The following is a 10,848-nucleotide window of genomic DNA, read 5'->3' on the forward strand; positions in this document are numbered from 1 at the left end:
ATCACCTGAGCTCAGGAGTTCGAGACCAGCCCGGTCAACATGGTGAAACCCCCATCTCTACTAGAGATACAAGAACATGAGCCGGGTGTGGTGGCCGGTGCCTGTAATCCCAGCCACTCAGGAGGCTGAGGCAGGAGAATTGCTTGAACCTGGGAGGTGAAGGTTGCAGTGAACCAAGATCATGCCACTGCACTCCAGCCTGGACAACAGAGTGCGATTCCATCTCAAAAAAAAAAGAAAAAGAAAAAGAAAATTACTGCTCTAAGCTTCCACTCAAGAAGCTAGAAAAAGAAAAATAAAACTAAAGATGAAAGGAAATAATAAAAATAAGAGCAGAAATTAATGGAATAAAGGAAAAAATGAGAAAATCAATAAAGCCAAAAATTGGTTCTCTGAAGAGATTAATAGAACTGATAAACCTCTGGAAAGATTGAGTAAGAACAAAGATAACACAAATTTCACTATCAAGAATGAAAAAGAGGACATCACTATAGATACTACAAGCATTAAAGGGATAAGAAGATAGTATGGAGGACTTTTCAACAGTACATTTGAAATTTTAGATGATACACAACTTACCAAAACTGATGCTAAAAGAAATAGAAAATCTGGATAGTCCTACACCAATTAAATACATTGAATCTGTAATTTAAAATCTTCCCACAAAGACAATTCTAGGTTCAGATGGTTTCATTGAGAAATTCCCAGCAGTTAAAAAAAATACCACCAGTCTCATACAAACCTGCACAGAGACTAAAACTGAGGGAGTATTTCCCAACTCATTTTATGAGGTCAGTGTAACATTAATACCAAAACCTGTAAGGAACATTACCAGAAGATAATGAAAGCTATGGAACCTCTATCTGCTATGACTTTCCTGACTGGGGAGTAGGGAGAATAATAATACCTATCTCCCAGGATTGTTGGGAGGACTGAATTCTTAATCCATGTCATGTAATAAGTGCTCAGTCATTGTTAACTGCTTTTTCAGAAAAGCTATAATACTGTAAAATCTGAGGGTGCATTTTAATGTACTCTTTAATGCAGAGTCTAGAGCTCCTTGGACAGTGTGTGCCTCGAATTTCTGAAGAGCAGTCAGGTTTGGGATTCCCTGTATTTTATAGCTAGCATTATAAAAATGCAGAGAGGGAAAAGAGTTCTCCCAAGGAGTCACTGCAAGACTGGGCATGGCCAGACTGTAAACCTTGGGGTCTGACTCCATGGTTCCTGAAGTACTTCTGTCAGGGGAAGAGCCTATAATTGCAGGGAGGAGACCAGGAAGCTCACACCTGCAACCTTCCCGCTGTGTAGCCTCAGGCAACTTCCTGCCCCATTCACAGGCTCAGTTTCCTCCTGTGCAAAATGAGTTCATACTTCCTGCTTCCTGTCTCCTGTTGGAGCTGTCTCTTGGGCACTGACATGGGGGTAGTGGGTCACTGGGCATAATTGATAGACATGTTCTGTACCCCAGGAGCTGCAGAAACCAGGTAAAGCTGTGTCTCTGGATGTTCGATACGGAACGTTGCTAGCAGTAAGGAACTGAAAATGACCTAAGTGTTTATGAAGAGGAGATCAAGTCCAGCACAGTGACACCGCACTAGTAGTCCCAGCTACTTTGGAGACTGAGGCAAGAGGATTGCTTGAGCCCAGGAGTTCAGGGCTGTAGTGCCTGTGAATAGCCACTGCACTCAGCCTGGGTAACTTAGCAAAGACTCGTTTCTAAAACAAATTTTAAAAAGAGAGCAGATTAGGAGATTAAGCAATCTGGAGTACCTAGACCGCAAACCCTTATTCAGACCTTAAAAAGCTTGGGTCATGCTAGAGTCAGCTGAGGTCTTCCTGTCCATGGAGACCTGGAGGAGGCCCAGTCCCAGCCCTCAATTTCCCAAGAGTGCTTTGACTTCTTGGGAGCCTACAATTCTCTGGTCACCTTTGGCCCTGATTTTCTGTCTCTGCAGAATCCTTGCATTCACTCTTGCCATGCATCTGACCCCTCTCTCTGTCCCAGTGTGGACCTAGCATGGAACTCGGTCCCTGGTTGGTGAGTAGGCTTCTGAGTGCTGATACCAGCCCACCAGACTGGCTTAAGCACAGGGCAGTTTGTTGATCTGTGTGACCAGAGAGAGGTCTGTTGGTTTCAGGCATAGCTGGATCCAGGAGTCACTTTCCATCTGTGTTCCTCTGTGATGGCTCCACTCTTAGACTGTCCTGGTGTAATTGCAGGATAAAGCTCACAGCTCCCTGTCTATACCTCACAAGTTCAGGCTTTGCCAGTGGAAAAAGGTCAGGCTGTCCAGGTAGCTCTGGGAGATCCCCTGTGGTGGGCAGCTCCTGTACTCTGCCCATTTCCAAGCCAGCTATGGCTGGACGTGGGGAAGGTGCTAAGCGGTCAGGCCTGGGTCTCATACCTGGCCCTGGGTGGCATGGAAGCAGGTGGGCCCCCATCAGCTCCTGTGGAATGTGACCTGGAGGATGGTGGATTTCCGTAAGAGCCTGCTCACTCAAGGCTGCTGTGTGGTCACAGAGTGGGGCACGGAGGGGTCCATAACCCAGTGATGCCCACATTCAGCATTCCAAATTCAAGCCAGCCCCTCGGCCTTGGGCTTCTCCCAGCCTAGCCATTCACCTCCTCATGGCTCCTCTCTGTCTCATCACTCATGCGATGGCTGCTTGCCTCCCCTACCCTGGTCCTCTCCCCTCCTTGGCTCAGGCCCTGCCATACAGAGCCAGCCCCTGACGGCACAGAACAGGGGCATCCTGGTTTTCCTCCTGGAAGGCTGTTGTGGCCTTGTGCCACCTTGGAGACTGAGCTAAGCCTTCCCTCCCATGGTGGCAAATGTGTGATGCCCCCCAGCAGCAGGGCACCTTCCTCTATGCAGCCACCTGCTCCAGCTGGCTGCAAATCCCAGATGCTGTGCGTAGATCTGTCATCCATTTCCTTTGCCTGATGAGTCTGAGGCAGATCTGAGACTCTCCTATCATGGAGTGGGGAGGGAGGTCTGCCGGTCTTAGAAGGCTTCCAGAGCCTCCCTCCCTGTGTCCAGAGACTTCCCTCACTGAGGGGTACCCCTCGGGGTAGAGGCAACTGCCCTTGCCAATGCTAGACCCTGAAGTGAGTTGTGTGGGTGATACAGCTTGGATCTGGGTCCCAGCCCAAATCTCATGTCAAATTGTAAACCCCAGTGTTGGGGGAGGGGCCTGGTGGGAGGTGATTGGATGATGGGGGCGAATTTGCGGTTCTCGTGATAGTGAGTGAGTACTTACGAGATCTGCCTGTTTAAAAGTGTGTGGCACCTCCCCCTTCACTCTATTCCTCCTCCTCCTCCGGCCACATAGGGCGTACCTCCTTCCTCTTCGCCCTCCGCCGTGATTGTAAGTTTCCTGAGGCCTCCCAGCCATGCTTCCTGTATAGCCTGTGGAACGGTAAGCCAATTAAATAACTTTTCTTTTTTTTTCTTTCCTTTTTTTTTTTTTTTTTGAGACGGAGTCTCACTCTGTCGCCCAGGCTGGAGTACAGTGGCGTGATCTCGGCTCGCTGCAAGCTCTGCCTCCTGGGTTCACGCCATTCTCCTGCCTCAGCCTCCTGTGTAGCTGGGACTACAGGCGCCCGCCACCACGCCCGAGTACTTTTTTGTATTTTTTAGTGGAGACGAGGTTTCACCGTGTTGGCCAGGATGGTTTCCATCTCCTGACCTTGTGATCCACCCTCCTCAGCCTCCTGAAGTGCTGGTATTAAAGGCGTGAGCTACCACGCCCGGCCCAAATCTCTTTTCTTTGTAAATTACCCGGTCTCAGCTGGTTGCAGTGGCTTACACCTGTAATCCCAGCACTTTGGGAGGTGAGGTGGGTGGATTACCTGAGGTCAGGAGTTGGAGAACAGTCTGGCCAACATGGTGAAACCTCGTCTCTACTAAAAATACAAAAAATTTGCTGGGTGTGGTAGTGGGCACCTGTAGTCCCAGCTACTCAGGAGGCTGAGGCAGAATTGCTTGAACCCAGGAGGCAGCGGTTGCAATGAACCAAGATCGTGCCACTGCACTCCAGCCTGGGCTACAAGGGTGAAACTCCGTCTCAAAATAAATAAATAACCCTGTCTCAGGTACAGTGGGGAAGACATGCCGGGGATGGATGGGCGTTCAGCCTGCAGGCCACTGGGGTCGGTGACGCAGGGGAGGATGGGACTGGGCGGGCATTCAGCCTGTAGGCCACTGGGGTCAGTGACAGCAGAGCCCTTGGACTTTGTGCCGGCCGTCTCACTCTGGACTGGCCTCTCCACCCACCACCCGGTGGCCTTCAGATGGTCCCCTTTTTTCGAAACCAGGCAGAGGGCTGTGTGGTGAGCTGCCCAGAATCTTTCTGCTGGGTGGTGTGTGTCTGCACATGCCCCAGGCTGACACCCCCCATCACCTCCTGGTCACTGCAGGCTCCCTCTGAGGAGGGCAGGACCCGCCCACAAGGCCCACAGAGCCGTGGTTTCTACCCAGCAGTGATCCTTGATGGGCTGGAAGGCGAACGAACCCCTTGTCCTTTATAAGCTGGGCTTGCTGCTCGTGGCCGAGGGCTCCTTACCATCGAGGAAGAGCTTGTCATAGGTGTCAGCGTTTAAAAGTGGGATGTGAGTTTCTGAACGCGCTGGCATTGCAGAGGAAAGTATATACTTGCAGGGAAAAAGCCGTGCAGGAGATGGGGGCGGGGAATGGGGGGTTGAGCTGCAGCAGCTTCAGGCATAGGTAGGTCCTGTCTGGCCCTGCTCTTTTTTTTTTTTTTTTTTGAGTCAGGATCTCTCTCTGTCACCCAGGCTGAAGTGGCTTGTTCAGGTTGGCCTCCTCTGTTCAAACGATTCTCGTGCCTCAGCCTCCCGCGTAGCTGAGGAAACTTCACCACACCTGTTCAAGTGATTCTCGCGCCTCAGCCTCCTGAGTAACTGAATTAAACTTCACCACACCTGGCGAAGTTTAAAAAACTTTTTTTTAGGGTCAGGCGCGGTGGCTCACGGCTGTAATCCCAGCACTTTGGGAGGCCAAGGCAGGTGGATCACCTGACGTCAGGAGTTCGAGACCAGCCTGGCTAACATGGTGAAACCCTGTCTCTACTAAAAATACAACAATTAGCCAGGCGTGGTGGTGGGTGCCTGTAATCCCAGCTACTCAGGAGGATGAGGCAGGAGAATCGCTTGAACCCGGGAGACAGAGGTTGCGGTGAGCCAAGATCGTGCCATTGCACTCCAGCCTAGGCAACAGGTGCGAAACGCTGTCTCAAAACAAAACAAATGAACAAAAACAACTTATTTTCAGAGACGCAGTCTCACCATGTTGCCCAGGCTGGTCTTGAACTCCTGGGCTCAAGCGATTTTCCCACCTTAGCCTCCAAAAGTGCTGGGATTACAGGCGTGAGCCACCACTCTGGCCTTTTTCCTTTTTTTTTTTTTTTTTTTTTTTTTGAGACAGAGTCTCGCTCTGTCACCCAGGCTGGAGTGCAGTGGCTTGACCTCAGCTCACTGCAAGCTCCGCCTCCTGGGTTCACGCCATTCTCCTGCCTCAGCCTCCCAAGTAGCTGGGACTACAGGTGCCTGCTACCACTCCCAGGTTTTTTGTTTGTTTGTTTGTTTGTTTGTTTGTTTGTTTTTTAGTGGAGACGAGATTTCACTGTGTTAATCAGGATGGTCTCGATCTCCTGACCTCATAATCTCCCTGCCTTGGCCTCCCAAAGTGCTGGGATTCCAGGCATGAGCCACCGTGCCCGGTCACTCCGGCCTCCTTTAGAGGGTCTGTTCTGAGCCCAGCCCCTAAGGGGTACTGAGCTGTCAGTGTGTACAGGGGTGTGGACCGGCACGGCACGGCGTGGACAGGCCAGAGGAACTAGGTGGGGCCGAACACGTGCAGCTCGCAGGAAGCCTCTGGAGTGCAGGGTGTGCTGCGGATGCAAGAGGTGGGCTGCGGCGCTCTGAGGGAGTCCGGCGTTCTGAGTTAGATCAGAGCCTGGTGTCTCCGCTGGGGCCAGGACATTCCCATTGGCCAGTTCCCTGCGCATGGGGTTGACCCAGGCCGCATGGAGGAAGCCACTTGTGGGTGGGCCACACCTCTCGTTCTCCTTTCAAAATGCATCCTGGGGTAGCTGCCTGGCTACTTCGCCACTGCTGCCCCGTCCCAGCCGCCCCTCCTCCCTCCGGACAGCCCTGGCACCCTCAGTGAGCCCAGAGCCCCTCCTGCGTCTGCAGCCTCCTCCGCTGCTCCTCAGAGATCACTTTCCTTCCTCCTGGAACATTCTTCCCCCATCTTCAAACTCTGCCGCCCAGCATTCCTCAGAGAGCGCCCCCGCCCCACCCCCCAAGTCACCCCCACTCTGGCGCAAGTGGCCGAGGCGAATACGGGGTGGGTAGGGTGGTCAGAACCTTCTCACTAGGACTAGAACGGGATTCCTGTGTTTTCACGTGGCCGGTGCAAGCCTTCCTCCTGGGCAGAGGGACACCCCCCAGCTCTTCCCACCTCCTGGGGGTTTCCCTGGGCCTGGGAGGCAGACGGGCTGTGGTAAGCCCTGAGTGGACTGAGCCAACAGCAGGGCCTGCTGCTATTGTGCCCCCACCCCGTTAGTGGGTCCCCCCAAGTCGTCTGCGGCAGTGAGACCAGCTTATTCTAAACCTCAGGGTCCTTCCTTGCCCTTCTCATGGTCCAGAACGTCTACTTCTTCATGAAGCAACTAAATATTTCCTGTCTGCAGTGAGTGGTGGGATGTGCTGGTTCTGAGTCACAGAAAAGCAGCCCTCACACTGCTTCAAGAAGGAAGGGAATGTGTGATCTGCCCCTCCAGAAAAGGCACCCCAGGCCCCGGCCTCTCTCTGGGAGGTCTAGGGCTGGGCCATGTGACCGATGCTGGCACGGTGAGGCTGCCAGAGGATCCTTGACCAAAAATTTATAGCATCCTCCAGCCCTGGAGACGTTTTAAGAGAACCAGCAGCAGAAGCTAATAAAGTGGTCAAGTGGGCATCAATTCGCAAACCCTCTCAGCTTGGCCCAGGCCTCTGGATGAGATCATTCCCCTGGTTTCCAGATCAGAACCCTCCAAGGAGAGGCCTCGAGGTGATGGGCGGAGTCTGCAGTGGGCCAGTTCCAGGGAGGGTCTCTCGGGTGCTTCTGCAAGCACCCCATCCTACCCTGGGCATGGAGCCAGGGACTGTTCACACCCCAGGAGGCTCAGCATTGCACACCAAGCCCCTACACTTTGCACAGGCTGAACGAGGTCCCGTGAGAGCTGCTGTCAGGGCAGGTGACCCGAGCGGCCCCCTCGGGAGAGGTGCGTGGTGCAGAGACAGAGGGACAGGAGCTCCCTGGGCTGGAGGCTGTCCTCCCTCAAGCTGCCTGGAGCCCCTTCCCCATCTGGAAGGGGGGACACGCCCCTGGTCTGCCGCTCATGCAGGGATCTGTGGTGGTAGGAGATGATCAGATGGGATGGACCTGACTGAAGGGCACCATACACTTTCTGCGCCGAGGCCTGTGGGCCTGTTGCTCCATTTGCCCAGTGGCTCCCTGAGCAGACAGCCCCTCCCCATTCACTTTTCCCAGAAGTTCATTCCTCTACTAATGAAGGATCAGAGCTTGGACCAGAAGGGTTTTGTGTAAACTCAGATGAGTGCTAAGTAAACAGCCGGGAACCCACACGGCTGGAGAGTTTGTCCACTGGCCTTGCAGCCAGGCACGGGCAAGTGACCACAGGGCAAGCAGGGGCCGCAGTCTCATGCTTTTAGCACCCCCCATGCACCTACCCCCTTCCCTCCCCAGTAGGGGTCTGGAAGAGTGGGCTTCAGCCAGGCCAGGGGGTCCTGATGCAGCCTCATGTGCAGGCTCAGCCAGGCCAGCCACATCCTCTCCCACTGTGGATAGAGCTGCCCTGGCTGGAACCTACCCCCTCTGGCAGCACCCTGCCAACCCTTGATATTACAACATCTTTATTGCTGACCGGCAGATGAATGGTGACACCAGGTAGCTTTGCTGTGCACATCCCAGGCCGCCTGTAAGGCCAAGCGTGTTTCATCCCCCGCTCCTCATTGGACTCTTGGGATCTCCAGGTAGAGAATTTGCCCATTTCTCTGGGATTACTGCTTTAGTTGGTTGTAAATGCTGCAGATATTTCTCACCAGGCTTTCCCTTCAGATTATTTCTTTTCCTGTGCAGAGATTGTGCATTTTCTGAGTCAAATGTACCCATCCTCTCTCTCCAGCCTCGGTTTGAACTGAACGGGGCTTCCCCACCCAGAGACCATGCCCCGCTCGCCCAGGCTTTGTTCCTGACCTTCGCGAGTGTTTTGTTGTTTTGGTTTTTCATGTTGGCCTCATTTTACTTTTATGTGGTATTTGGAAAGGACGTCAGGACTCAGGAACTGAAGTTTTTTTTTTTTTTGAGACAGGGTCTCTCTCTGCCACCCAGGCTGGAGTGCAGTGGTGTGATGTCGGCTCACTGCAACCTCTGCCTCCCAGGTTCAAGCGATTCTCCTGCCTCAGCCTCCAAGTAGCTGGACTACAGGTGCCCACCACCACACCTGGCTACTTTTTGTATTTTTAGTAGAGATGGGGTTTCACCATGTTGGCCAGGCTGGTCTCAAAATCCTGACCTCAGGTGATCCACCCGCCTCGGCCTCCCAAAGTGCTGGGATTCTAGATATGAGTCATTGTGCCCGGCCAGGAACTGAAGTGGTTTTTATTTTTATTTTATTTCTGTATTTATTTATTTTAGAGACAGAGTCTTGCTCTATCACCCTGGCTAAAGTGCATTGGTACCATCACAGCTCACTGCAGCCTCAAGCTCCTGGGCTCAAGCAGTCCTCTTGCCTCAGCCTCCCGAGCAGCTGGGACTACAGGCATGAGCCACCACACCCAGCTTGAAGTGGTTTTCAGAACTATTTTTGTGAATGTGAGAAAGAATTTACCTTTTTTTTTTTTTTTCTTCCCCAGATTGGCTTGGCTGTGGGTCCAAGGTGTCATCTCTTATCTCTCTGAGGATTGTCATGTTGAGGGACTTTTTTTGGTAGGTGGCGTTTTCACTGCTCCTTGCTGCACCTCAGTTTCCCCCAGGTGCTCCTCTGTGTGCTTTGGTCCTTTTTGTGGGGGAAGGCCTGCCCTTCCGTAGAAGGAGCACGCCTAGCAACTCCTTGTTGGGTGTCCAGGTGGAGCCTGGGGACTGGCCTGCTTCTTTCTTGGGGACCCCAAAAGGAGGTCTTTTTCCCAGGTAGTTCAGCATCCCCCAGGACAGCCCATGAGGTCTCCTGCTTGGGGTTGGGGGTCCCTGTCTAGCTAATGGCAGCCTGAGCCAAGTGCAGGAAGGGTTCCAGGGGCTAAAGTCAGGAGGCAGCCCCTCCTCTACCTTCTCCCCAAGTCTTAGCCATCCCGTGTCCCTTGGCTGTAACCCCTTAGATCCAGTTTCTCCAGAGAAGACCTTGTTTTGTCAGCTTTGGAAGGGCCATCGGGCCTGGCCTTGGGAGGTGGGGAAGGGGTGTGGGGTCCCCCACAGCAACCTGTGCTCCCAGCCCCAGCCCCGCTGTTCATCCATGCCGTGGTCACAGTGCTTGTCATCTGCGCCTGTGGGAGGAGGACGGTGTCCTCCGGTGGGCCTGGGGCTGGGCCTCCTGATGTACCTCAGCCAGTGGGGCATGAGCAGGTGATGACCATCCCCTCCCAGCAGATGTTTGAGGAGCTGTGCCCCTTTCTGGCACAGGACAGCTCTGTCTCAGGGAGGGCTGCTGGCTCCTGGGGTAAAGTGGGAGGAGGATGGAGTGTGAGACAGCAGCAGAGCATCCGGGATAGGCGTGTGCCTATGTGAGGAAGCAGCCTGGGCTGCCGGAGCCACTGGGATTCCAGGGCTGTTTGTTGCCACAGCAGAGCTCCCCTGAGGCTGACAGCTACACCTGCTAAGTCAGTCACCCTCCTCGGCTTTGGGTTAAAATGTGGGGGACATCAAAACCTCTTATCTTGCCAAGTGCAGCGGCTCACGCCTGTGATCCCAATACTTTGGGAGGCCGAGGTGGGTGGACCACTTGAGGTCAGGAGTTCAAGGCCAGCTTGGGCAATGTGGTGAAATCCCATCTCTACTAAAAATACAAAAATTAGCCGGGCGTGGTGGCGGCGCCTGTGATCCCAGCTACTCAGGAGGCTGAGGCAGGAGAATCTCGTGAACCCGGGAAGCAAAGGCTCGCTCTGCCTGGGTGACAGAGACTCAGTCCCCCACCAAAAAACAAACAAAACCTCTCTTCTACTGTTGTCTCCTCCCCAGCTTTTTTTTTTTTTCTTGTGGACTTTTCCCCTTTAGGGGGAGGTTTTTACAATTCCTTTCCTATTATCGTAGAAGGATTTGGGAGGGAGAGAGGGCTAAGGAGACACAGATAACAGGGATGGTGGCTGCCCTGCGCTCTTAGGTTTAATCAGTGCCTGTGGACTCCGGTGCACACTTCGCTGGCCTCTGCCTGCTGTGCAGCTTCATTCCAGGGCCTTTTGTTTTCTCGTGGACAGTGTTGTCCCATCATTCCTTCCCTTAAGCGGGCTTGTGGGGGCAAACTCCCTGAGTCAGGGTGGGAGTCCAGGCAAGTGCCTGGAATTCCTCTCATGCTTGAAAGATGATGACTGCGGACAGATTTGAAGCCGTCACCCCTTGGTCTTTATACTCCAGTTGTACATGTCAATCTGATTTGTGTTCCTTTTTTGCCTCATAGCCTTCCTCTCCTCCTCCTCCTCCCTTCCCTCCCTCCCTGCCTCCTGCATTAGTTTCCTGACACGAACCTGGTAACTTAGCACAGCAGACACTTATTCTCTCACTGTTCTTGAGGCTGGAAGTCCAGAAGTCGGGGTGGGGGCGGGATGTGCTC

The 10,848-nt window shown here is 53.2% G+C and overlaps 1 protein-coding gene across 1 annotated transcript in view; it reads right to left on the reverse strand.

Annotated features, from left to right (window-relative positions):
* Positions 1-2,850, reverse strand: part of ATG4B (autophagy related 4B cysteine peptidase) — a 102,431-nt gene extending 99,581 nt beyond the window's left edge. The window contains exon 1 of the mRNA XM_050751979.1: positions 2,847-2,850. The gene's annotated coding sequence lies outside the window, so the exon portion shown is untranslated. The remainder of the gene's footprint in view (positions 1-2,846) is intronic.
* Between the last annotated feature and the right edge of the window lie 7,998 nt (positions 2,851-10,848).

This window comes from Macaca thibetana, chromosome 12 (genome assembly GCF_024542745.1).
Source record: "Macaca thibetana thibetana isolate TM-01 chromosome 12, ASM2454274v1, whole genome shotgun sequence".
In the NCBI taxonomy this organism is placed as follows: Eukaryota; Metazoa; Chordata; class Mammalia; order Primates; family Cercopithecidae; genus Macaca; species Macaca thibetana.